The 26116-nt window shown below is 40.7% G+C and overlaps 1 long non-coding RNA gene across 4 annotated transcripts; it reads left to right on the top strand.

The window, feature by feature from the left end:
- The first annotated feature begins 439 nt into the window (after positions 1-439).
- LOC115288200 lies at positions 440-25908 on the top strand. 4 transcript variants are annotated; one of them, XR_003906862.1, is made up of 5 exons: positions 440-562; positions 3385-3595; positions 4183-4309; positions 11616-11731; positions 25809-25908. It is a non-coding gene; the product is annotated as an uncharacterized LOC115288200 (long non-coding RNA). The 4 variants fall into 4 exon arrangements; XR_003906871.1 differs by lacking the exon at positions 4183-4309; XR_003906874.1 differs by lacking the exons at positions 11616-11731; positions 25809-25908 and adding an exon at positions 8497-8898.
- Positions 25909-26116: the final 208 nt, after the last annotated feature.

Here is a 26116-nt window from a genome sequence, read left to right as displayed (position 1 = left end):
GCCATGTTCGCCTACTTCAAAGGGGAATTCAATGAAGGCAAGTATGAGAAATGGGAAGTTTTCCAGAAGAAGAGTGCTAAAATATCAACTCCTGTGGAATTGCAACCCAGAGAGAAATGTTTTCCTCAAACAACAGCACCACTTACAAAGTGGCTGGCAGTCAGAGAGAACGCAGAGTTTGGGAGGCGAGCCAAGGACCTTGCATTTCTGTGATGCTTGTTCTCCTGCCAGAGATAAACATTAGTGCATCCCTTCAGCCCTCTGCCGCTTGAGGGCCATCTAGGGGGTTGCAGTGCTCTCTAAACATAAATAGTCTTCATCTTCAAATGAACAGTAGATGCATGGGAATGAGATTAGGGAGGCTTTTTTTCCTGAGCCCTTTATGGAAAGTTGCAAAGGAATAAACTTCAGCCTACTATGGAAGTTTCACTTCAAACAGACGTGTCTGGAGGCAAGTGTGTACCTCGGTGCCATTTACCAGACTGGACTTGCTCCTTTCCCGGAAGGGTACTCTCAGTCTCCAAAGCTTTAGAAGAAGTAAGAAGCTTAACCAGATACAAAGGTGAGGTTCAAAGGAACATAAATATGACCCATCTGAGTGTTGTGATGGTCACATGGACTAGTTTATCTACTTTTCCTTAAGGTTCTTTTTTAATTAAAAAAACTTTTTAAATGTCTTTATCTTCTATTTTTGAGAGAGACAGAGCATGAGTGGGGAGGGGCAGAGAGAGAGGGAGACACAGAATCCGAAACAGGCTCCAGGCTCTGAGCTGTCAGCACAGAGCCCCACACAGGGCTCTAACTCACGAACCATGAGATCATGGCCTGAGCTGAAGTTGGATGCAAAACTGACTAGGCCACCCATGTGCTCCTACTTTTCCTTAAGATGTTTTTAATTTTGGTAGTGGAAAAGGATGCAACCAAAGTTTGTTGTTTTTCTTTTAAACAACTTTGGACAGTTATTATGACCAACTTTTATTCAAATGGAAATACACATATTCTCTTGAATTTGAAAGTATCTTTGTTTTGAATGGGAAGAACCCCCAAATATGTAAAATCTGACCCTTTCCCGGAAACTTGTTGCCAGCGCGGGTTGGGCTGTTTGTGTCGCACTGTCACAGTCAGCAGGAGACTGTGTTTGGGCACGTGAAGTGTTAAATTACAGGTCATTTTGGATAGTATTAAGCTCTTGCTTCTAATCAGGATCCAGAGGCTGAGAAACAGAGGGCAAGGAAGACCAAAGAGAAAAAAAAGACGTAAATGCAGGAGGATAGAGGGAGGCATCTGGGGAGGAACAAAGAAACGCAGTGGGGCTCTTCTTTATGGAAGTCATTCTTACAGACTCCACGTTTAGTTGGCAGATACTACGCCCCCATAAAAAGGGGGTTTGGCAGGTCAAATTGTGGATTTATATTATCCTTAAAGGAACACTCTAAACTCTTTGCCTGACACAAAAGCAGATGCTTGTAAATTATCCAAAGAGGTGAGAAGTGCTTTAAGAGTTAAGAAAAGGCCACTTAGGAGAGGATTATTATGCAAATATCCTCTGTAAACACCTTTAGTGTGACCAAGCAGGAGACAAAATCACACACCTATACAAGCTCTCCTATGATAAAATTCTCAACCTCACTTGGGGCACATTTTTCTTTTTCCTTGATTTCTGGTTTTCCAAATGCATTATACCCTGTATATATATATATTTTTTAAATTCTAGATCAGGTTCGGTTTTAAGACCATACAAGGAAGAGATCTCAAAAATTAATATTTTGGTAGGAGTCTCTAGAATGTAGCAGAGAAAATGTAAAGAAAGTTTTCCCCCTTTCCTTCTTTTCCCCATTCACCCCCAAACCCTCTAAAGGGCAAAGTAACTCTGAGGAGGAGCTTTCAGTTCTTTTAACAGGGACAAAGGACACCGGTTGAGAATCCTCCCTTTCCAGTGGCCTCCGCCCCCACTTGGTGTGGTAGTCTTCCACAGAGACCCTGCTGAGCTGTTAGGAAGTTAGAGGCTTTCGCACAAGACTCACTATCTTTCAGGGGCCAATTAGCCAGTTTGGAATATCCAGACCCTGGGTTTCTTTCATTTCTCTTTCAGCAGCTTGCCTTTTGGTCATTTGCCATGCTTCATTAAGAGGGGCAAAGCTCAGATCTGTCCATTTGGCTCACCCTTAGGAGCTCTGATGGGAGCTTTTTTGGGGAAGGCAATTGAAGACACTGATGGGAACATGTGGGGATTATCCATGGATTAGGATTAAACCAGTGGTTTCCAACCCTTTTATATAGGAAAAGCCCTTTTACAGGTAAAACAAAACAAAACAAAACCCAAACAAAACACTAAAACTTGTGCATGCCTACATGACAGTAATTACACTGTTACTATCTACTGAGTAAGGCAAGCACTTGTTCATATGAAGGAAAGGCTTGTTCATCTTGTCTTCTTGGTCATCAAACACATTCTGTTCCCCTTCTGATTCCTCTTGGAAACACATCTTTCCTGGGGCATCAATACTCTGAATTCTTTGTGATTCAGACTCAAGTAAAGAAAGGAAGGTTTGCAGAGGAAGCCTGGTATCTATCATCTGCTAGAAACTCTTACTAACACACAAAGAGATTGTTGAGATGTTTTTGTTTTGGAATAATGACTAGTAAACATCAAGGGAAAAGAAAAAAAACCTTTTATTTCATTATAGATGCTTCCATTTGTGAAGACTTAAATTTGAAGATGGTTAATGATTTTCTTGTTTATTTATTTTTTAAACGTTTTAGTTATTTTTGAGAAAGAGAGAGACAAAGCATGAACAGGGGAGGGTCAGAGAGAGTGGGAGGCACAGAATCCGAAGGCAGGCTCCAGGCTCTGAGCTAGCTGTCAGCACAGAGCTTGAAGCGGGGTTCAAACCCACAAACCGTGAGATCATGACCTGAGCCGAAGTTGGATACTTAACGGACTGAGCCACTCAGGGGCACCAATGATTTTCTTGTATAATGATTATTCAATATGTATATGAAACAGAAGGAACTGAAATCAACTGTGAGGGGTGCTGAAGATTAAAGAGAGTATGACCCTAACATATTTTTAGCAATGTTTTTGCCTATTTAGTGAATGTGACTCAGTGTTAGAATTTCTGAGTACAAGTAGAGGGCATGCTAATATCAGGAACAGCCACAAAACTCTGTACAGTACCGACAGAGCAAACTTTTCTCCTTTTTATGATACATACTTGTATGTCTTCGTTTTAAAAATTGTTCTCAGTATTCCAGCTCTACCTTATCTCAACAGATAACGTTGTCTTCATCATCAAGAAAACGGAAGTAATCAGGTATGAACTAGTTCAAGTTATTAGCAACATCTGCATTCTTGTAGCTAAAATGCTGCTCTTGTCCTTCCAGGTACTCTTCTTAAACTTTCTCATTCTTTCTGCATTTGCTGATGACTCCCAAACTGGTATCTTCTGCTCTGCCTTCTCTCCCAAGTTGGGACTTGGACATACATCTGACCACTGGCCAGGAAGACCTGGGTAGCCACAGGGACCTGGTCCTAACTTATTTCTCCTGCTCCATTCCTCATCTCCGTGGAAGCAGTCTGCCTCAAGCATCCACGGTAGGCACCTGGTGGGAAACCCAGACTTCTCTCTTTCCTACACACCACACGTCCAATTAATCCCCCAGTATTCATTATCCTGCTTTCTAAGTACTTCTGAAATCCATCTCCTACTACTTAGCTCAGCTATACTTCATTCAGGCTTTCATAATCTTTACTCTGGATGTTTACAATGGCTCTTAATGACCCTTGATTGCCTAAAAATAAGGACCCTGCCTGTTAGTATGGCATTCAAGACTTCTCAGGACCTTCCGTTTCCGCTTTCACCGGCCCTCTCCACATTCCACTTTACCAAACTGCACACACCAAGAGGCTGCTTTTATTCCTTCTTGAACTCTCCTCCCTGCCTTCACCTGACACTATCCCATCCTGTCTGCACCCATGACCAGGCTAAGTGCCCCTCCTCTGTGATCCTATTGTACCTTGTATGTACCTATTTCTTACCACCTGTATGTTATATGATACTGTATGATACTGTAATTACCTGTTATTCATCTTTTGCCCTCCCCTTGATACTTCCAGTCGGGAAGGGAGATGGTGGCCTATACTGTGACAATTATGTTGTTTTTGTTGTTTTTTGTTTTTAGGAAAAAATGCTGGAGATTCTTTGACATACTTTAGTTGAGAAGAGAACTCTATTTTCCCTTCCCCTTGAATTAGGGCAGGATCATCACTTGCTTGTAAACAACACAATGTGGCTGTGTGACTTCGAAGGTGAGGTTACAAGAGTTGAGGCTGCCTGGCCTTGCCCTCTGGGACATTTATTCTGGGGCTCTGTTCTACCTTGAAAGGAGGCTGCCTGTCCTGAGGCTTCAGGGCTGGGAGGGCGTCCAGGCCACGTGCAGAGGCCACTGCAGGTGCTCTACTGAGCCCCAGCTGGCACTCATGACCACCAGACACAGATGGAGCCCCTCTGGGTGATTTCAGCCCCAGCTGTGGAGTCACCCCAGCCTCTGAAGCTTTCCAGCTGAAGCCCCAGTGCCCGTCCTCACTCCTGACGCATGCAGTCCGTGAGCACCCTAAGTGGCGGTTTTCCACTGCTGAGTTCCGGGAGCTCCCACACCAGCAGGCTGCTCACGAGGGCCCCACGGGCTCTCCTCACTAAGGGAGTGCTCCTGTCCCTTCCTTCAGTGGCTTCCAGGGCCACAGCCTAATATGCTCCTTGCACCCAAGTACTTGTTTCAGAGACTTCTCAAAGGGGAAATCCAAATTAAGATACTGTCCAGATCTCACCAGGAGACATTATTCAGGTGGAGGTAAAACATTTTTAAATGATTTAAATAACACTTTAATCATGGTGTGGAAGGAGCTAAAACTTGGACCAGGTATGGTGTCCTGAGAAAGCATAATTATGAAAGAAGGCAGTTGGGCAGGCTGAAGGAATCCAGTAATAATTTTGCCTGGAACTAGGGAGACTTTTAAAGTCTGTTTGCAACAGTGACAAATTAAAGGAAGAAACCAAACTTAAAGATACACTTTTCTGTATGCAAGAGTTTTCAGTTGGAGGAAAAAGCTTTGCTTCCAAAAGTCTGAAAGCATGCCTTTTAAATATCTTAGACTTTCTTTTTCTGTAGGATTTCCAGGTAGTTATTCAGAAAGCATTGATTTGACCAAGAGACGATGTGGAATTAAGATGACATTAGAGGTATCATTTGTATACAGTGAAGTTCTCAATGTTTGAACATATATCAGTGGTACTGGGTGGACTCAGTCATATGGCAGTATTCTGAATGGTGTGTGTGTGTGTGTGTGTGTGTGTGTGTGTGTGTGTATCTCATCTGAAATAGAAGAATTGGGTGCTCAAAAATCATTTCAAAATGAAGATCACTCAGAAATCTTATTGACAAAAGGGTACACAGGGAGCAGTCCACACCAATCTAGATTCTCACTGTGTTTGTAAAAAAGATACCTGGGAAAGTAAAGTAAGTTGAACGACTTTTCTGTCACACGGACCACATTCCATCATCCGACACTCACTTGCATACCACTGTCTCACTCATCTCTTTATCACATTTGTCTGAGTTCATATTCAAATATCTGCAGATGGTCTAGCGAGCAGGGCTAATTCCTAGGGTCTAACACAGTGCCTGAGACGTATTTATACTATTTGTTGAATGAGTAAAGCAGTGCATAAGGCCAATGCATCTCATCATTTAGATCATAAATACTGTTCATTCCTGCTTTGTTGTCAGTACAATGCCCCGCCTCGAAGTGACCCTTGATTGCAAAACTTTAATGAACAAAACCCAGACTGAGTGTCTCTCTTTGTACAGGCAGAAACAGACTCCTGTGTTAACACGCATACCATCCAGATATCCCCTGTCCTTAATCATGTTGCAAGGAGCTTCACCTATTGCCCAGAAAAGACTTGCTTTTTTAGGTATTTAATGCAAGACCACTGCAAACAGAGAAACACGAAGCAAAAATATTGCTGAAATGAGGGCAAGGATTCACTACCTGGCCGGGTGCCAAGTAAAAGTCAGTTCCAGTTGTTCCATTAACAGTCAAAACTTCAGGCACTGCCCAACATTACTATCAGCTTGTGCGATTTGGCACAGTTGTTACCAGGTCAGGATTACAACGGCAAAGATAGTACGGCCAGTACTTTGCCAGCAGGATGGACTACGGAAGACACAGTACCTTTCAAGGAATGTCACGGTATATGCAATTATAGTAACTGTTCACACTTATTTAGCACTTGCAATGTGCCAGACAGCTTTCTAAGTTCTTTGCTTTTGTGACTCGCTTAATCTTCACCACAACCTTTGTGTGGTGGATGTGTTAATGTCATGCCCATTGTACAGATGTGGACACTAAGGCACAGAGAAGTTAAGGAACCTGTCCATAGTTACCCACATTACAAGTGGCCGAATGGGAACTGAGACCCATGTATGTTTCTAAGACCCATGCTTTTTATTTTAAGTTTGTTTGTTTATTTATTTATTTATTTATTTTATTTTATTTTATTTTATTTTTTTTTTGAGAGAGAGCACTGAAAGTGCAGAGAGAAGGGGAGAGAGAGAATCACAGGCAGGTTTGCACCATCAACACGGAACCCCATGCAGGGCTCAAGCTCACCAACCATGAGATCATGACCAGGCCAAAACTGAGAGTCGGGACACTTAACCAACTGAACCGCCCAGGTGCCCCTAAGATCCACTCTCTTAATTGCTTTCATAATCACTATGCCTGACTGCCCCAAAGCAACACAAATGCCTGACTTCCAAGATATGTTACAAGTCCGCTCGGACAAGTATAAAAAATAAACCTGCTTGGAGACCTGCTTGGTAGTCAACATTAATTACCATACACTTAAGGCTAACCATGGCTTTGGAATAATTTTCTAACCAAACTACACAGTATTTTAAGAATATCATAACTAGCTTCATAGTACTGCCTGGAACTGCTCCAAGCTGAAAGCACTTTCTGGTTTGCATTTATTTTAGTGGGATATTGTTTGGGGCAAATCAGGTAAGCAGCATGTAAATGCTAAGCTTTAGTTTGGCTGTCACTTGAGACCATGCCTCGCCTCTCTGTAATCTTTGGTTATGAAGTGAAAGGCCAACCATTTGATGCATGAGCTCCAGAGAAGTGGAGACCTGGTTAGTTTTTGCCCAGAGCAGGTGCTCAGGGGGTCCCTGAAGCACCTCTCCTGCCGTGCTGCCCGATACTCTGTCGCTCCTTCTCCTTGGGCTCCTCACCTCACCGCTCCTGTACTCCCTCACACCCCCAGCTTCTCCACCTCCTGGTCCTAACAGAAAACTGGCCTGCTTGCTCCCTCCTCCTCTCCCTGCACAGCCTTCTCTGGCTGCCTAGAAGTTCTCTCAGCTGCTGCCTCCCAGTTCTTATTCTCCGGTTTCTTCTGCAGTTGAGCCCATCAAGTCCATGTCAGTCTAATCTCCTGCTTCTCCTTCTACTTCTTCACTGAAGATTAGACCTTGGATCACACAGTTGCTTTCACTCCAAGGGCAACAGCCTCGCCAGAGGAGGCAAGCTGTCCTTGCAGGCAGACGGCTACACACACACACACACACACACACACTGTAACCTTGCAACTCCATAACCATCACGGGGCATCTGTCTGTATCTTTTTATTCCCTAGAGTGCATCATTCAGAAGTCTTCAACTGTGACACCACCTTCCAGACTGCACCTCCCATCCTAGCTCCCCCTCCATAGCTGGTTTCTGGCTGCTTCCATCATTCGTTCCTGGCTTGCACCTTCAGTTCCCCAGATGCTTGCTTCTTCATTGCCTTCAACCAGGAATACCTCCACATAGGATTAAAGCTGCATTTCCCCATTTCTTTCCACCCTCCCCTTGAAAAGGTAGCAAATTACTGTTGGAGAAAATGCCAACGCTTTGTAGATGGCAGTCATTACCAATGCAAGCACCCTAATCTCTGTGGGGCTCTTTGACTCATTTTTGGACTTGACCCTTTCCACTCCTCCATGATTCCTCTAAACCTCCCCCACTCACCTCAAGCCCTGAGCCATTCGTAGCAGCCTGTGCTTCTGGACTGCATTAAGAAAGTTGAGTCCATGGGCTGTGATCTATCTCAGCTCCCCAGACACTCCTTGTCAAGGTATCTGCTGCCACCACAATCGTTATCCCTTTCCACCAGCCTCAGGGCGGGGCCGCCCTCCTCGCTGTGCCTTTCACCCCGTCTTCTGAGCTACTACCTCAACAATTTTCTTAGCCCTTCCTTAGACTTTCAGCTTAATATCTTCACCTCTTGTCCCCACTTTAACTGGCAACTTCCTCTCAGCCTAAGTCTTTCTCATCCTCATTAAAAAACAAACATTCCAAGCCAAAATAACAATAAATGGAAAACCAAAGCACACCCTAAGCCCATAATCTCCCACCCAAAACTATCCTCATTTATCGTTCTTTTTCCTTTTCAGACAAATGTCTCCAAATGACAAGTTTCCATGGATGCCACCAGCTCCTTCACACACTTGGCCACATCCTGCCATCCACTCTCCCTGAAATGCCTTTGCCTGCCAGGACCCTGTGGGCTGGGTTGGGGCCTCTCTTGGAATTGCTTTGGGACACTGGCCCCATTTCTACTACTGCACTCCATCTCCTCCCCCTGTCCTGAGTACTAGACAGTGAGACCCTTCTGTGTGTGGGAAGTGCCATGGTCACCACTGCATCCTCACTGCCTGACCATACACGGCACATGAGTGAGGATCAATAGGAGTGTCTGGAATAAGTATTTCCATATAAAGCTCTACCGAATAATTCTGCTCCACTCACACTGCCTCTCCATTGCTTTAATACAATTTGATCATTTTTGACCCAAAGTATTGCTGCTCCCTGCCAGAACAATATTGTTCCCATCTGCTTCACTAAGCTTCACAATGATCTTGGTTCTTTGTAGATCACAGAGGTCTCCCAGCCGAAGTCAGCTGGCCAACAGAACATCATTTCTTCACTCACAGTCTCCTCGACCACATGCGGATGTCACGGACCAGTACAATTTCCAAACTCTATTGGCTCAGGATTGGATCACTAACCTTCACTATCTAAAGTGAATCTATTAATCTACATCACCCAAAACCAACTTCTATAAGTGAGGATATATTAATAACAAAAAAAAGTAAGAAGGGCAGATAAAGGACAGGGCTTTGACCCGAATATGTTTGATACTATTAACAATTTGGTACCTTGCCGTTGGTCAACTTGGGGCGTCCATAACAGAACACCACAGACTGAGTGGTTTAAACAACAGAAAGTTATTTTCTCACAGTTCTGAAGACTGGGAGTCTAAGATCAAGGTGCTGTCAAAGCTGGTTTCTGGTGAAGGCTCTCTTCCTGGCTTGTAGACAGTTAGCCAGTCCTCACATGGCTGTTCCTCTGAGCACATGCCTAGTATCTCTTGTTCTTTGTTTTTCTTTTTGAAAAAATTATGTTTTTTAATTTATTTTTGAGACAGAGAGAGAGAGAGAGAGAGAGAGAGAGAGCGGGAGAGAGGGAGGGAGAGAATAAGCAGGGAAGGGGCAAAGAGAGAGGGAGGCACAGAGCCCAAAGCAGGCTCCAGGCTCTGAGCTGTCAGCACAGAACCCGATGCTGGGCTCAAACCCACAAATCATGAGATCATGACCTGAGCCAAAGTTGGGCGCTTAACCAACCATTGGTTAAATGCCCAACTGAACCACCCAGGCACTCCTCTCTTGTTCTTCTTACAAAGACACCCATCCTACTAGATTAGGACTTCCAACCTTATGACCTCATTTAGCTTTAAATACCTCCTTATAGATCCTCTCTCCAAATACAGTCACGTTACAGGCTAGAGCTTCAACATACGAGTGTGGGGGGCAGGGCACAATTCAGTCCATAATAATTGCCCCTTATTTTTTCATTTTGCTCAGATCATTGGGAATTTCAACTTGGAGTGGGACCAGTCTGTAGGCAAGAATTTGGAAAACACAGTTCTAAATATTGTAAAAGCCACATATACAGATTGTTAAAAAATCATTTACTATATTTATTCACACATTTAGGTGTTATTGCTGTACTTGTTAGTAGTATGGAATTTCATTTTTGTTCTTGCAGAGATTTTCCAGTTCTTTTAAATGGCAGAATGCTTTGAGGCAAAGCCCTTGGATATGAAGACTTTTTGAACAAATTTACCTATTCATTCAAAAATATCCATTGAGTACCTAACCATATAAACAGAATACAGTGGGATCTGGTTAGCTGTGGTGTCATAGGAACAAATAACAACAACAGATTGTGCTTATAGAACAAGATCTGGATTCCAGCAGCCTCTCTGAGCTTCAGATTGTTCATCTTTTAAAATGGAGATAGTCATATATGTTTCCTTGATCTGTTTACAAAAATTTCATGAGGGTGATTTGTGTTGAATTTTTTTAAGTGTAAAATACTCTACAAATAAAGGTACATCCTAATTATTAGAGATAGCATAGCTGGAATAAAAATATTGAAACACGCAAGAATTAGATGAAAAAGCAATTCTAAATATGGACTCCATTTTATAAAGTTATTAGACTAGAGGATTAGAAAAATGACATGCCTCCTGATATCCACAGAGCAGTTTGCAAAATTTTTAGTGAGGTTATTTTAGACTGGATGGGTGCTCCAAGAACTAGATACTGTCATATTTTGGCTGAACAGCTGGCTTTTAAGAGTAGTGACCTTCATTATTATTATAATTATATTTTGTTTTAGAGAGAGAGAACACAACTGGGGGAGAGGGGAGAGGGAGAGAATCTTAAACAGACTCCATGCTCAGTGTGGAGCGTGACCTGGAGCTCAATCTCACGACACTGAGATCATGACCTGAGCTGAAACCAAGAGTTGGATCCTTAATCAAACAAGCCTCCGGGTGCCCCAAGACTACTGACAATTAAAAATGAATATAAACCATTTTTGTCATTGATCATGTCCTAAGCAATATTTTGATTAAATTAAACCCAAAGTGCTTGATTAAAAGTTCCACATGGAACGCCTATAAAGTCTATGGGTATCACAAAGCTGAAACACAGAGCTAATATATGAAGAGATAAAGACTCAGAATTATCTCAAAAGGCTGAAACGACGGGTAAGGGAAGGTGTATGTAAAATGAACAAGATTAGGTTTAACTGGGATGTAAGCCAACCCTATATTTAGGTTAAAACAAAACAAAACAAAACTCTGCTGGAGAAGAGAAAAGGCTGGAGGATTCTGTCTCATGTTAAAAAGATGTCTTGCTTATAGGTGATCATAAGCTTAACATGAACCATCAACATGGTGTAGGTGATAAAAATACGAGGAGTAAATAATACTGCAATTATAGATTATACTAGTATTGTCATAGGGCCTAGCAGGAATGCCTCCCTTACCATACCTTGCTCAGAGCACACACAGAGTATCTTAACCAAAGAGGACTATTAACAAACTAGAAAGCATCTAAAAGAGACTGTTTAAAGATCTTGAAACCTTTCCTAGTTAAAATGACAAAATAATTAGGGCGCTATATCCTGGAGATAAGAGGATATCTTTTTTGTTTGCTTTCAGATATCTGAAGTTTCATCATGTAAAAGATTTTATTTACATGCTGCTCCAGAGAAAGGTCTCTTTACAACTGTCCTGTTAAGAATTCTGACCAAACAGGAATGGCTCAAGAGAGGGAGGTAAGAACAGTTTCCTGGCCCGTGGTCACATCAGTATTCTTCAATAATGATTCCTCAGGACTTATTTATAGAAAATGGAAGTCTGGGGGTACCTGGGTGCCTCAGTCAGTTAAGCCTCTGACTTAGGCTCAGGTCATGATCTCACAGTTCCTGAGCTGTGTGTTGGGTTCTGTGCTGATAGCTCAGAGCCTGGAGCCTGTTTTAGATTCTGTATCTTCCTCTCTCTCTGCCCTCCCCTGCTCTCACTCTGTCTGTTTCTCTTTCTCTCAAAAAAATTTTTTAATTAATTAATAATTAAAAAAAAGGAAATGGAAATCTGTTTAAGAACTGAAACCAGAGGGAAGCCTGGGTGGCTCCATCCATTGAGTGTCTGACTCCTGGTTTTAGCTAAGGTCATGATCTCATGGTTCCTGGGTTTGAGCCCCATGTCAGGTTCTGCACTGACAGAGCATGGCGCCTGCTTGAGATTCTCTCTCTCTCTCTCTCTCTCTCTCTCTGCCCCTTCCCCACTCACATTCTCATTCTCTCTCTCAAAATAAAGAAATAAACATTAAAAGAAAGAAAAAAACTGAAATCAGAAAGGTAATCTCACTCATTCATAGCCCAATACGTTTACTGTTAAAACACACTGTACATCTTAAATATTATAATGAAGCTATAAAATGCTCACACAAAGTCATCCACAGGACTGAGAAAAATGGGAAGCTATCATATAACCTAGCCCCTAAACCCTGCAATAACAGAACTTGGAGTATCTCCTAGAAAGTTACAATAGTTCTAGGTTAAACCAAAGCTGAGCTATTAACACCAAATAATAAACTGTTTGGAATGCATATGCAATTCATTAGCATAAGAAGTGTAATCAATTAAAAATATGAATAGCCATACAAATATTTTTAAAAAGTTTTTAAAATTTTTATTTATTTGAGAGAGAGAGAGAGAGAGAGAGAGAGAGAGAGAGAGTGTGTGAGCAGGGGAGAGGCAAAGAGAGAGAGGGAAACAGAACCCGAAGCAGGCTCCAGGCTCTGAGCTGTCAACACAGAGCCTGACATGGGACTTGAACCCACAGGTCATAAGATTATGACCTGAGCTGAAGTCCGTGTTTAACCCACTAAGCCACCTAGATGCTCCCTCCTTTTTAAATTATTTTTTTAATGGTCATGCTAATATTTTAGATAAATTAAGGAACTAAAATGGGTTTTGAAGGAAGAAATTGTTACTGGGGATTTTCTTAACTTCTTCACATGGATGTCAGGGAGTAAAAAGGTCTTTTTCATCCTGTCCTTGGATGCTCGCTGTAACACGGCCCTGCCGCAGTGTGCTCGCTCCTGGGTACGTGCTGGTTTCTTCTCCTCTAGGATGGTAAATACACCGTGTGTGTGTGTGTGTGGGGGGGGGGGGGGGTGATATAGATGCATGTGCATACATACAACTAAAATCAGATGAAAAGACAACAACTGTAAAAATTTATTGATTTAATCCCTTTTCCTGTTTCTTTACTGCACAGTATTAAACCCAAAAAGACTTAGTCAATCACATAGCCTATTTTGATTGAAAATAGCAACTGAATGGAAATATCCTTATCTAAGCAGGCCCTGGAGCCTGCCTTCCCAGAGGCTGCACATCCTGTGATGGCCTGAAAGTGTGCTTCGAAAGAGGAGGAATTCAGTTACTCTGGGTTCATGCCATATGCTAATTTCATTTCCCCTTCTTCTCTAATACCTTCATCTATTAAGAAGTTAGAGTCTGAAGAAGAAAAAAAAAGAACCAACAAAGGCAGCAAATGCTTAGAAGTAACAAAAACATTGCTAAGTTTTAACATCTGGTCTTCATCACTGCAGCGCTGATGTCAGGATACGGCCCAGATGTTAACTATAGAAACCATCTAAAGTTTGGGTGAATGTGGTCTTTCCTTTAATTTGCAAAATCCTTTGTGTAAAAATCCTTGAAAACATAACAGCTTAGGGATCTAAGTAGTCTACTAAATATTTGGGAGACCAGGTTTGGGATTACACAAATACACCAGCTTTCTAGGTGTCTTCATCTCCTTGGAATGTTGTGGTCTCTTACTTGGAAATCCCACTGTCCCCTCCCCCACCCCCCCCAAAAAAAGATAAAGAAAAAAATTAACAACACTTGGGAAAAATGGCCAGAAGGGAAACTGGGAATGTAACAATGAGAAATAACTAGCGCCGGGCCTTAAGAGACATGTGGATTTAAGTCAAGATGCTCTTCTTATCGATTCAAGGGGCAGACTGCCTTCCAAGTTAGCCGCTGCCTGCTGGGATCCGCATCTCGATTTCTCTGTCTTACGTACACTCCTTTAAGTTACGTAGGCAGTTGAAGAACAAGAGAAGACATCTGAATGCTTTTGGAAAAGAAGACTATATGCCCTATCTTAAATTTTTTTCCACCTTTGGTTATTCTATTGAATGACTGTGTAAATGATGACTGGTCTAGTTACACAGTGGAATAGCTAAAGAGGTTATGCTATATGTGCTCATCTTTTTTTTTTAAATTTTTTAAGTTTATTTAGTTTTGAGAGAAACAGAGCATGAATGAGGGAGGGGCAGAGAGAGAGGGAGACACAGAATCTGAAGCAGGCTCCAGGCTCTGAGCTGTCAGCACAGAGCCCGACTTGGGGCTTGAACTCATGAACCATGAGATCATGACCTGAGCTGATGATGGACGCTTCACTGACTGAGCCACCCAGGCGCCCCCTAAATGTGCTCATCTTTAGGATGAAGATCAAAGGAAAATGGAATAAAATTTCATTAGCTACCTCCTAAGTTCACCACACCCTCAATTACTAGATATCAGTGGAAAACCTGCTGACTGGAAAAAAAAAACTATAGTTAAAAAAAGAAAAAAAAAAAGGATGTCTAGGAGTAAGGGAAAAGGATGTAGGTTTCTGACTCACTCACAGATGGAAGTTCTGAATATAACATATATTCTTTCTTTGTGATTTCATGCGCTGAGGCTGTGTCATGACTAAACATCACTTCACATTAACAAAATATTTGAGGTTCGTTTAACAAATATTTAGAAGGCAGACGAGTGCTGGTTAAGGGCAGAGACCCTGGATTCAAATCCTGACTCCCTTCCTTACTGTACGATCTTGGAAGAGTTACAGCCTCCTGGGGTAAGTTTAAAATATTTCCAAGTAAATTTTATCTACTATAATAATGGGGGAAAATAATACCTACCTCACCGTATTTTTGTGAGACTTAGTGATAAATGGATGAAAAGTCTATAGCAGTATCTGCTATACAAAAGCTTAATAAACGACATTATTAGTTATCTCCTTGCACCTTGTCTCATCTGCCTGAACTTATTAACCCAGTCCCATGCCTACTTCTGTCATTAGCACTTTCCAGATAATTCCGGGCACAGCTTCCTTGCAATGCTCAAAATATGGGGGCGGGGGGGAGCATTAATGTCCACAGCCACCGCTGAGGCATGTGGCAGAGTGAAGTATTCAACTGACATTTGTGAAATGAAAGAATACTGCCCTCTTTGCTGTTTAATGGTTGGTGTAACTGTCTTGAGGGTAGATCCTATGTCTTGAACCTTTTTTACTGCAACACAGCATAACAAGGAACGGATAATTAGGTATAGAGCATATTTGGAAAACTCCATCTCTCCAGATAAAGAACATGAAGATTCCACGAGGTACTGACTTGCTCACCTCACACAAATGGTTTAGTCCTAGAAAGGGGAATACAAATCAAAACTCCTGACTCCTGACTTCTGGTTGAATGGATGAAAAAAAAATTCTTAAGGGAGGTTTATAAGAGATCATATGTATTTATTACTATGTAACTCAAGCTTTCAAAACTACAAATTCAAACAAGGTCTTACCTAGCCTACGTTTTTGTATTAACAATGACTTTACTTGTCACAGATTTCTAAAATAGTTTCAGTCGGCTAGAGGCAAGGGCAGGCTCTCTGCAGATGGCTGTCGGTGACTTGGAGTAATAATGTCTACCAGTAACATAGTGATTAGTCTGTAGAATGAAGGATATTCCTTACACACATTTTGCAGTCTCGGAACCTGTATTATTTGAGGTCTGTGCACTGTCCTGTTTGTATTGGAAGATACAATCAGGGACCAAGCTCTACCCCAAACTTCTGTAGCACAGCAATCTGGATGTCCTAAAATGGTTGTCCATGTTTTGTGTCACAAAACTAAGTTCTCTCGTGAGAATTAACTAATCTAATCTTGTCAGGAAGTTCCCAGGACCGCATCTGCTTACCTTAAAAAAAAAAAAAGAGGTAAAAATCTCACATGCCCATTGAGCAAGTGAACAACCTAGTGCTGTTCTTGTGTGATATAATCTATATATTTTAGTCATCGTGTGAATGTTTGCAGATTCCTGAATAATGAAAAGTCTGCTGTATTCAGCATTAAAAATAATTTAGTGAAGTATCTTGATTGTATCAAAAATGTTAACTGAATACAGGATGTGATGCCGACTGTTTATGTCCGCTACAGAAAAAAAAAATAAAAAGAGGAAAGAAGCTGTGGGAAAGCTGCATGCGGAAGGTAGAACATTCTCCTAATCCTAACCAGCTGTCCTTGCCTGAACGCATGGGAATTCAATAGCAATCTCTCCGTCTCTCCATCTCTCTGTCTCTCATAATGTGTTTACTGCCTAGCAAGCTGTAGGCATTGTACCAAAGCAATGACATAGCTATTTTCTAGCTACAACTATCTAAAACAAGAGGGAAATAATCAAGTCACCTTGAAACAAAATATATGAAAGTACTAACTACAGATTTCTCCAAGGCTGTTCCCTGGCAGGGAGCCACAATTAAGTAATTACTGAAACACAACAAGTTCCAATTCACTCATATGCTTTAGAGTGGCTACTATCTCAACTGGGATCACGCCGCAAATCACAAGTGCAAGGGTGACAGAAACAACGTTCTAGCACCTGAAGATAAATAGCCTTGGCGTCACATGCCAAACTCTTCAGATCTTTCAACTCCCCCTCCTTCACATTTTTCTTTAGGGACTGACAAATTATAAATCCTTGACCTCACAAAGGAAACTGCAGCTTTGCTCTGAATCTCATGAAGTAATAGATCAAGAGAACACAGAGAAGTACAGGAAAGAAATAACATTTTTACATTTTGTGTAATAAATACACTATGGAAACAATATGTAAGTGGGGGAATATTTAGATTTTTCTTAGTTTCTTAAAATGGCCACTCATGTATAGCCTCATTTATTTGTAGTAACTACTTTCTGATTTTTGCTTCAGTCCTATAAGGTGCAGGAACATCATGGACGTTGGATTCAGGAGAATTGAACTCACATCCAAATTCAAACTCTTTCTAGTTATGTGACTTGCAGTAAGTTTCTTAACATTTTGAGTTTCCTCACTTGTCTGTGGGGAAAATGATTATCTGCCTTAGGTAGTTATTGTAGCACTCATGGAGATAGTGATTTATGTACACTGTTGGAACATAGTAGGCCCTCGATGAAAATGAGTTTCTATCTCTCTGACATTTTGTTTCCTGTTTGTCCAGGGTTTTGCCATTTCTTATATGGGCAGGAGATAGTCCAAAGCTAGTCTCCTAATTTCATTCTGTGCCTAAGGAAACAATGAGACAATAAAAAAGATAAGAATCCTAATTAAAAAATGCTCACCTAGTCACTGCAGTGGTGCTTTGTATGAAAAGTTATGGATACAGAAGGCTTGGATCACCTCAGTACCACCCAACACGAGAAATTACAAATGCAGAAAGCCCATAGACAATCCAAGGCTGTGAATCATGAAGATCTGAATTGAGTGGTTAGAATATCTTAATTTTACAAGTTTTACAAAAACATGTGAACACAGCACTAGGGTTCCCTTAGGACCTTATAGGCAAGTGGGGGATTCTGAAGTTTAATTAGATTCATTACAAATTTGTCTCTGACTATGCAGTGTGGGGAATCAGTGCCTTATTATTATTATTGTTGTTATTATTACTATTATGCTTATTATACAGACACTAAAATCTTTTAAAAAATTCGTAACTCCTCCAAACCTATCACATTTCCCTCATTTCTTTCCCACCTGCTTTACTTGAACTTCCATGTAAACTTCTTTTCTTTGAGTAAGCAATGGGAATGTTGACTTATTTGAACGGGTGTGTGTGTGTATGCTGCCTGAAAAAAAAAGTACTGGTATGCGATGTGGGTGCATACCAGCGCTGTGTACAAGTACAAGAAATGTTTTCTCTGCTCAAGTAGATTCCTGTCTAATTGGGTAGAGAGCTCTAACATATGAAACAGCAGCAACAAGCTGAAATAAATACAAAGAAGGAAGCATATAACTAATTACAACCATTTTAAAAATCGGTAAGCGCTACAAGACTTCAGATACAAGGGACATCAGTAAAGGTTAACATTTTTCTAAAGGTTATAGAGACAAGGGTATTGAAAGTAACGGTTTGGGTTAAGGGGATCATGCTACATTTGTTGGAGAACAGGAGCAAACTCTAGAAAAATGAAGCCAGTGCTTTGGTGGAACAGTCAGGAAGTAAGTATGACCAAAGAAAGTGGAGCTAGATGACCCAGCATCTTCACAAGCAGGTAGAAGTGTTTTGGTTTTATGTGCCTGCAATTGCATGACATCAAAGGTTTTTGAGCAAAAAAAGTGACAAAATGAAGACAGGGGTGGCCTGTGTGATGCTGGAGTCACAAGCAGAAGCTTAGAAGACGTCAACTTTACCTAGGTGAGGACAAAGGTGGTCTGTGCCATGTGGGTGCGTGCGGGACTAGAAGGGAAGGGAAGATACAGAGATACACAGAAAGCAGAATTCACAGGATTAGGTGACTGACTCCACGTAAAGGATGAAGAGGAAGTAAGGCAACCGTTAGAAGAGGAACAGACTCTGAACAATAGAGAATGAGGTTAACCTTGGGCCTGATTCGGATCTGATGTTACAAGACCTTCCAACGTTTAACATTTACTGGACATGTCCTGTAAACAGTTAAAGATACAGGATCAGAATTTAAAGGTGTGAATAGGGCAGATAAAGATAGTTAGGTGGATAGGTAGGTAGGTAGGTAGGGGGAGAGAGAGAGAGAGGAGGAAAGGAGACTGATAATAGACGAATACAAGTATAGCTCTCATATCATTTGAACCTAAGGAATTACTTAAAATTTTTTTAATGTTTATTTATTTTTTGAGAGAGAAAGAGAGAGAGAGAGAGAGAGAGAGAGAGACTGAGCAGGGGAGGGACTGAGAGAGAGGGAGACACAGAATCTGAAGCAGGCTCCAGGCTCTGAGCTGTCAGCACAGAGCCCAATGTGGGGCTCAAACTCACGGATGGCAAGATCATGACCTGAGCCGAAGTCGGATCCTCAACCGACTGAGCCACCCAGGTGCCCCAGGAATTATTATTGAAGCAAAAATATAATGTAAAAATACTTTATGCAAAAGTAATATAAGTGAGTATAAGGCAGAGGTTACTGATTTAAACAGCTTCTGAGTATTCTGATTGGTTTAGAAAGAGTATGAGGTGGATATGCTGCATCTACTCCCCTATATCTATTTTTCCTTTTAGTTGATCGTACACAAAAAGTACTTGTGTATTTCAATATATACTATTCACTTATGCATTTCTGCCTTGGCAGTATGTGTGTGTTCATTTGGTTTAAATCACTCTACAGAATATAAATGTGCGCCAGGCACTGTTTGAGGCCCCAGGAACACCTAGGTGTACAATACTAAGTTCCTGGCTGCGAAGAGAAGCTTAGATTCTAGAGGGAGAGACAGACAATAAACAAGCATGTATAACATTCTGGGATGAATGGATGCAAGTGGCTGACAGGAGACTGTGATTTTAATAGTGATCCAGAGTCCTTTCAGGAGAGGTAATATTTTAGTGAATACCTGGATGGAGTGAAGGAGAAAGCCAAGTGACTATCTAAGAAAAAAGTTTTTCAGAATGAGGAAACAGCAAAGAGGCCAAAGAGCATGGAATGGAGTAAAGTGGGGCAGGAATGTAAGAGGGTAAGAAGAGGTAGCAAGTCCAGGTCAGGTAAGGATTTCTTTTATTTTCCCCAAAATTTTAATGTTTTATTTATTTTTGAGAGAGAAAGAGACAGTGTGAGCAGGGGAGGGTCAGAGAGAGAGGGAGATACAGAATCCGAAGACAGGCTCCAGGCTCTGAGCCAGCTGTCAGGACAGAGCCTGACGCGGGGCTTGAACCCATGAACTGTGAGATCATGACCTGAGCCGAAGCTGGAGGCTTAACCGACTGAGCCACCCAGGTGCCTCTAGGTAAGGATTTCTTGACCACAGAAGGGATTTTATTCTAAATGTGAGGGGACGATATTGAAGGTTTTTTAGGTGAGGAGTGACAGGGCATGATTTATATCTAAAAACATCACTCTGGTGGCCACATTGGAAATAAATTATCAGAGGGGGCAAGGGTAGGAGTCGGGAGGGCAGTTAAGAGGCAGTTAAGGATACAGGCTCCAGGTGACAGTGGCGTGGCCCAGGTGGCAGCAGTGAGGGTGAGGCCAGGTGGCTGGATTCCCCATGTATTCTGCAGGGAGAGCTGATGTGACTGGCTGATGGAAGGAGGGTGGGGTATGAAAGAAGAGTCAGAGATGACAGTGGTGAACTGATATGAAAAAGACAAGTTTTATGGGAAAGTGAAGGAGCTCAGTTTTGGACATATCAAGTGATTTTTGGCCAATTACTTAGCATCCCTGGACATGTTTCCTCATACGTAAAACAAGGCTCATAACAGAATCTACTTCATAGGGCTATGCAAGCACTAAATGTGTACATATACCACATGTTCCTTATTATCACCTTTAAACAGGTACTTAATTACATTTTAGCTGACCTACACAAAAACCACACTAAAATGAAACATTATTTATTATTTATAACCTTCATTCCAAACCTTACTCATCTCGTCTTTGCTTAATTCTATGAAATTTGTATATGATATACAAATATAAGTTTACATCTGTATACAAATATATATGTATATATGCAAATATATATGTATCTATACACACATATATTTTTTCACATATATAAATTTGGCTGTTACTATCTTACTGGTACCATTTACATTTTTATGTTTTTCAAAGTAAATACTCTATGACTTTTATAGCATTTGATAAATTCTCTTCTATATTGGGTAGTATGTATCATTGGTGAGTGTGTAAAACGTGTTGAACAATTTGGCACTGTAAGACGTGCACACGTAGAACATGAAGTTCTCTCCTTAGATGAATTACTCTTCCACACAGAAACCTGTACACATATATACATGGAGGTGGAGGTACAGAGCAATAGTACTACCAATATCAGATGCCTGCAATAGTGTATTATTGGAAATAACCTAAATGGCTCTCATGAGAATAAATATGTAGACTATGACATATTTACATACCAGCAAGTAAGAATAAAGGATCTTTACGTTTTAGCATGAATAAATCTCAGAAATCTGAGCAAGGTGAGTTGCAGACATACTGCAGTATGCTACCACTTCAGACTTTAAATATGCAAAACAATAATTAACATTGTCTTAGGCTACTTAAATACGTAATAAGTGCATGAAGCCAGTATGAGAAATATTCAATACCAAGTTCAGGATTGGAGAACTGCAGGAAGAGTTGGGAAGATGAAGGAGGGAAACACGATCCAGGAGGGACATACAATAATTTTACGTTTTACATTTTAAAACAGTGATTTTAATGTTTTTTTTTTTTTTACTTAAATTAATGGTTGACACATGGGTTTCTTGGAGGTCTAAAATATTTAATAAAGGTAATATTTGCTACTAGTTACTTGATAACATATCTAAAGATAGTTTCAGAGAAAAGGTTTTTAGAAGGCAAAGAAAGACACCAATTTCAACCACTACCCAAACTGTATCGAGTTGAAAAACAATGAGTATGTTATGGAAACAGCAACTTATGGCACATGAGAAACTGGGCTGGGGTTTCCCAGGGTTTGGCTGCATGGACCATTAGCTACAGCAACATCACCTTCGTTTTACAAAAGCAATTAGTACATGCTTCAGTTTTCAAAGTGAGCAAGGATTACCTACTCTTAAAAAGTTATTAAAAGCACTTGGCTTTTGACCTTAGAACTCAACTGGTACACGGTATTGGGGCAGCTTTTTGCTATCCTAATAGAAGCTGTCAAACATCATTTTCTTAGACTCCATATAAAAACAGTGACAATGTGTAAGTTATTGTGATTTGAAAATATGGACCTTTATGTAGAAAGCTCAAGTAATGGTCTTTTAATAATCAGTTACAATATTTTAAGTCAGAATAGGGAGAAAAATACGGAATAAGGAAAAGAAAGCATACAGACAAGGACAAATTATGCATTGTGAGCTGATTAAACTCAGTATCTTACTTAAGTACAAAATAGGTAAAGAAAAAGAGCAGATAATCACAAAGAAGTTGGAGAGTTGGGGTATGTGTGGGCCGGTGGTAGGGATTAATCACATAAGGCCACAAGGGTTCACTCGGGGAAACTTTACACAGTAAAGTAGGAGTCATGCTCAGGGTCACAGAAATAAAAACATTTTCTGGGAACCGGCCTCACAAGAATGGGAGCTTGGAATGTGTATGGTGGCTTGGAAGGTGGGCGTGTGGCCTGGATTCAAGTGTCCTGCCTCAACGAGGGGGGCATCAGTTAGCAGCGGTTTGCTCTCAGCTCCCTGTTAGTGCCCTTCCCAAACTAGGTTTTCTCTCTACCTTTCATTCTTTCTTTTTCAAAAATATTAAACATTTATTTCCCCCTTTTCCCAGACTCTGAAGCTTGGCTCAGATGTGCTGGCTAATCCTTTGTGTATGTACAGGTTGTGGACTGTTGTTATTATCTTAAATGGTGCAAAGGGCATTTATAATAGATTTTCAGGCACTATTTTGAAATAATTTTTCTGAAGTTTACCCTCTATGTTTATCTTCAGTTGTGCAATGATTATGCTGTGCTAAAGAGCTCTGGTTGGAAACACAGTCTTGGGTTCTAAATCATCAATGCATATTAAAAACGAACAAAACAAAACTGAAGGAATAGAGGAAATGGTTCTTTATCTTCCTTTTGTACCCTACCAAAAAAAAAAAAAAAAAGAAAACAAATAAAGAAGCTTAAAATTATGCACAAATCGTTGCATATAAATTGCAGTTGGGTGACAATGTTCATTTCATAAATTTATAATATCCTAAGTATAAAGCTTCCCAGCCTTATTTTCTCAATATTGCTGTATGTTCCACCTGCGTACAAAAGGGAAGAGTGAGGAGAACATTCTGGATTGTCTCTTCATCCGTCTGTATTCTCCAACCTGGTGCTTTTCGCTGCGAGCATGTTTTGCTTGTATTAGGTTGGATGCAGTCTGAGGCCCCAGCATAAAGGAAGGGCCTCAGTTTCCCCTTGCTATTCATCCTGCTATTCAAAACCAGATTAGAGATGATGGACTTGTGACTTGGTGTCACAGCACTATACTCTTAGTACTACTTTACTCTGGTGGAGTCTGGCTCTTAAAAAAGCCCTCTGCATAGATTCAATACAATTACTAACTCTTAGAATATGATAGTCAACCCATGTAAAATAAAACTCGAGAAGATCTGATATTACACCCATTCCCCATACTGCTGTGGGCTTGGCCCCATTGTCTCTCTTCCCCATCCCCGCTGGTTTGTCATCTCATCTGTCCATCCACAAGCTACGCAGGAGTCAACATGCATGTGCTAATTTCATTTGGCTGAATTCCCTACATGAAATCCTAGCTTCTAATAGCACAAAGGAAAGATGTTTCTATCGCACTTGGCAATTACATGTTCAAACTTGTTTTCATCAGTGAAAAATTATAGTCCAAAGACTGTCTTATCAGAGTTGAAGAACAATTTGTTTGATGACATCCTTTTCAACCTGAGATGGGCTTCATTTAAAAAAAGCAGTTTTATTTTAAATACAGCATATTATAAGGTAGATTAGGAATGCACTTACTCATCTACCTTAGTTTTTTTTTTCTGCCAGGTGTTTATGTTGGTGAGAAACCAATAACACTGTCTAGACCTCTAGCATATAGTAATCAAGCATGAATGGAAAACATTCAGGGGTCACACTTCAACCTGGACCTACAACATCCTGCTATTCAAAACCAGATTAGAGATGATGGATCATGATAAACAGAACCACACTGAATGCTGAGTCAGTGATTTGAGAGTTGTCTGCAAATAGCTAACTATGTCACAAAAAATCTGCAAGATAAAACAAAGTCTAGACATCATTAAATGTGCTGAGCTCCTACCTCCACCGCAAGCTGTCAACAACCACATGCTACCTTGTGGCTGTCACATCAGCATCCCATAAATCAGGAATCCTCAACCTTTTATAGAGGAGTCCCTTGAAGCCATGGCTTCCTGAGGCATGTGTGTGAGGACACTCACCTGTCTGTGTGCATGTGCGCATGCGTGTGCTTGAAATTGCCTAGATGTGCTCCTGTAAATAAATGCCTTAAAAAAAAAGACAGAAAGAGAAGAGTGATATATGGTGTCAGCATAATCAGAGATGACCAAGCAAGATTTTACCAAGCAATAATATGCCATGTTTTTCCACTATGTCTTGGCGGTTTTGACTAGAAGTCATTAATTTGTTTTTATTGAGTGTTTCAGTTTTTTACTGAAATAATTTACTGATTAGAGATTCCTGCTGTGGAGGACCAAATTCAACATGAAGATATTTTTACTGTCAAATAATCAGAAGTCAGGGTCAGAATCCTGCCAAATCATAAAAATGCCTTCTTTGCACTCTCCACTTCCTGACTGCCACTCACAAGTCTTTACGGAACTTCTGATCTGGAACACATCTGAGTTACACTGAATGCATGATGTAGGTCAATAACTGTTTCTTAGAGGGCAAATCTTACTGCTTCCTAAAGTAAAGTGGAGTAAAATCATAATGAAGCACTTTACGTTTTCTTTGTTTGTTTGTTGTTAAGTTTTATTCAGTGGAGGGAGCAACCTGGTGAGTCAGTCCAATTACTATCGTATGAACTTCAAACACTGAGGAACATCCAAAAACCATACCTGGCAGAAAGCACCAATGCTACTATGCAAAACAACTTCAATCTGAAATGCCTGTATTTACCTTCACACCACCCTCCTGGCCCGTGCAAACACACACATCACTACAATCACGTCTTCACGGTGCCACAGAGACTCTTCTGCAATGATTCAAACCCTTCCATTTCCATGAGCAATATCAAGAAAGTGATAATTATGACTTCATTGTTTTCTAATGTTTATTTCTGAGAGAGAGAGAGCACACATGCACATGTATGCATGCACAAGCAGTGAAAGGGTACACAGAGAGGAGGACAGAGGATCCCAAATGGGCTCTGCACTGACAGCAACTAATCCTATTATATGGGGTTCAAACTCATGAACCGAACGATCATGACCTGAGCCAAAGTCAGATGCTTAACTGACTGAGCCACGCAGGTGCCCTGATAATTATGACTTTAAAAGTTAGTTGTGTCGAGAAAATTTTAATTTAAAAATAATGTTCAATGGAGTGCAAATGAGCATGAGTCCAACAAAGTACAGAAAAGCAAGCGGTGATAAAACAGTGTGGATATCCTATTGTTATAATGCACTTGGACCAGGGGTAAATTCATGCTGCAGAGAGAAGACTGGGGAAAAAAGAGGAAAGAACATTGTTGGCTTAGCAAACACCTATGGCACCTGTCAAATCAAGCCTTAGAATCTTGTTTTCTCTGTAGGTCACTTTTTCCTGCCAAAGAAACTCTAAACTACTGAAATCGACACAGATTTTATCTTTGTGTCTTTTCTACCACCTAGCATTCTATCACATAGTTGGGGCACAATTTTACCTAATTTGTAGTTAATAAAAAATTATGCCCATCCATTACAAAATCCCTTTGTTACTCTTCGCATCAGTGGATGGATGTTTTGTCTGCCTTCTGGACTGGTCAGTGTCTGAGTCATGTCCCACACTTTCTCTTTTTCTAAGACTCTTATTTGAAAGTGAAACATTCATTCTTAAAAAGTGTCCTGCTTTCTTTCATCCTTCAGCCTCTCTATCTGGTCACACTAAGAAGCCAAAATTAACTAGATTCTTTGGAACTACTGGTAAATCACCCTTAAGAGAAACTAAGGCCATGACACATGAACTATTGTCAATATTTAAAATATGCTTTAATTAAAAATGTGAAAGCTAATAAAAGCAGTATTAATGTAAATTCTTATCTTCTTTGATAATTTTCTCATTGATTTCACTAAATAATCATTAATTTTCATTAATTTGCAAACTACATGATCATTACTTTTCAAACTACTCAAAGCAATCTCGGATGTCATTGATCCAAAACGGACTAGAATTT

The sequence above is a fragment of the Suricata suricatta genome, chromosome 1, assembly GCF_006229205.1.
Source record: "Suricata suricatta isolate VVHF042 chromosome 1, meerkat_22Aug2017_6uvM2_HiC, whole genome shotgun sequence".
Lineage (NCBI taxonomy): Eukaryota > Metazoa > Chordata > Mammalia > Carnivora > Herpestidae > Suricata > Suricata suricatta.
The sequence above is the reverse complement of the archived record's forward strand: the minus strand, read 5'-3'. Positions and strand labels throughout refer to the sequence as shown.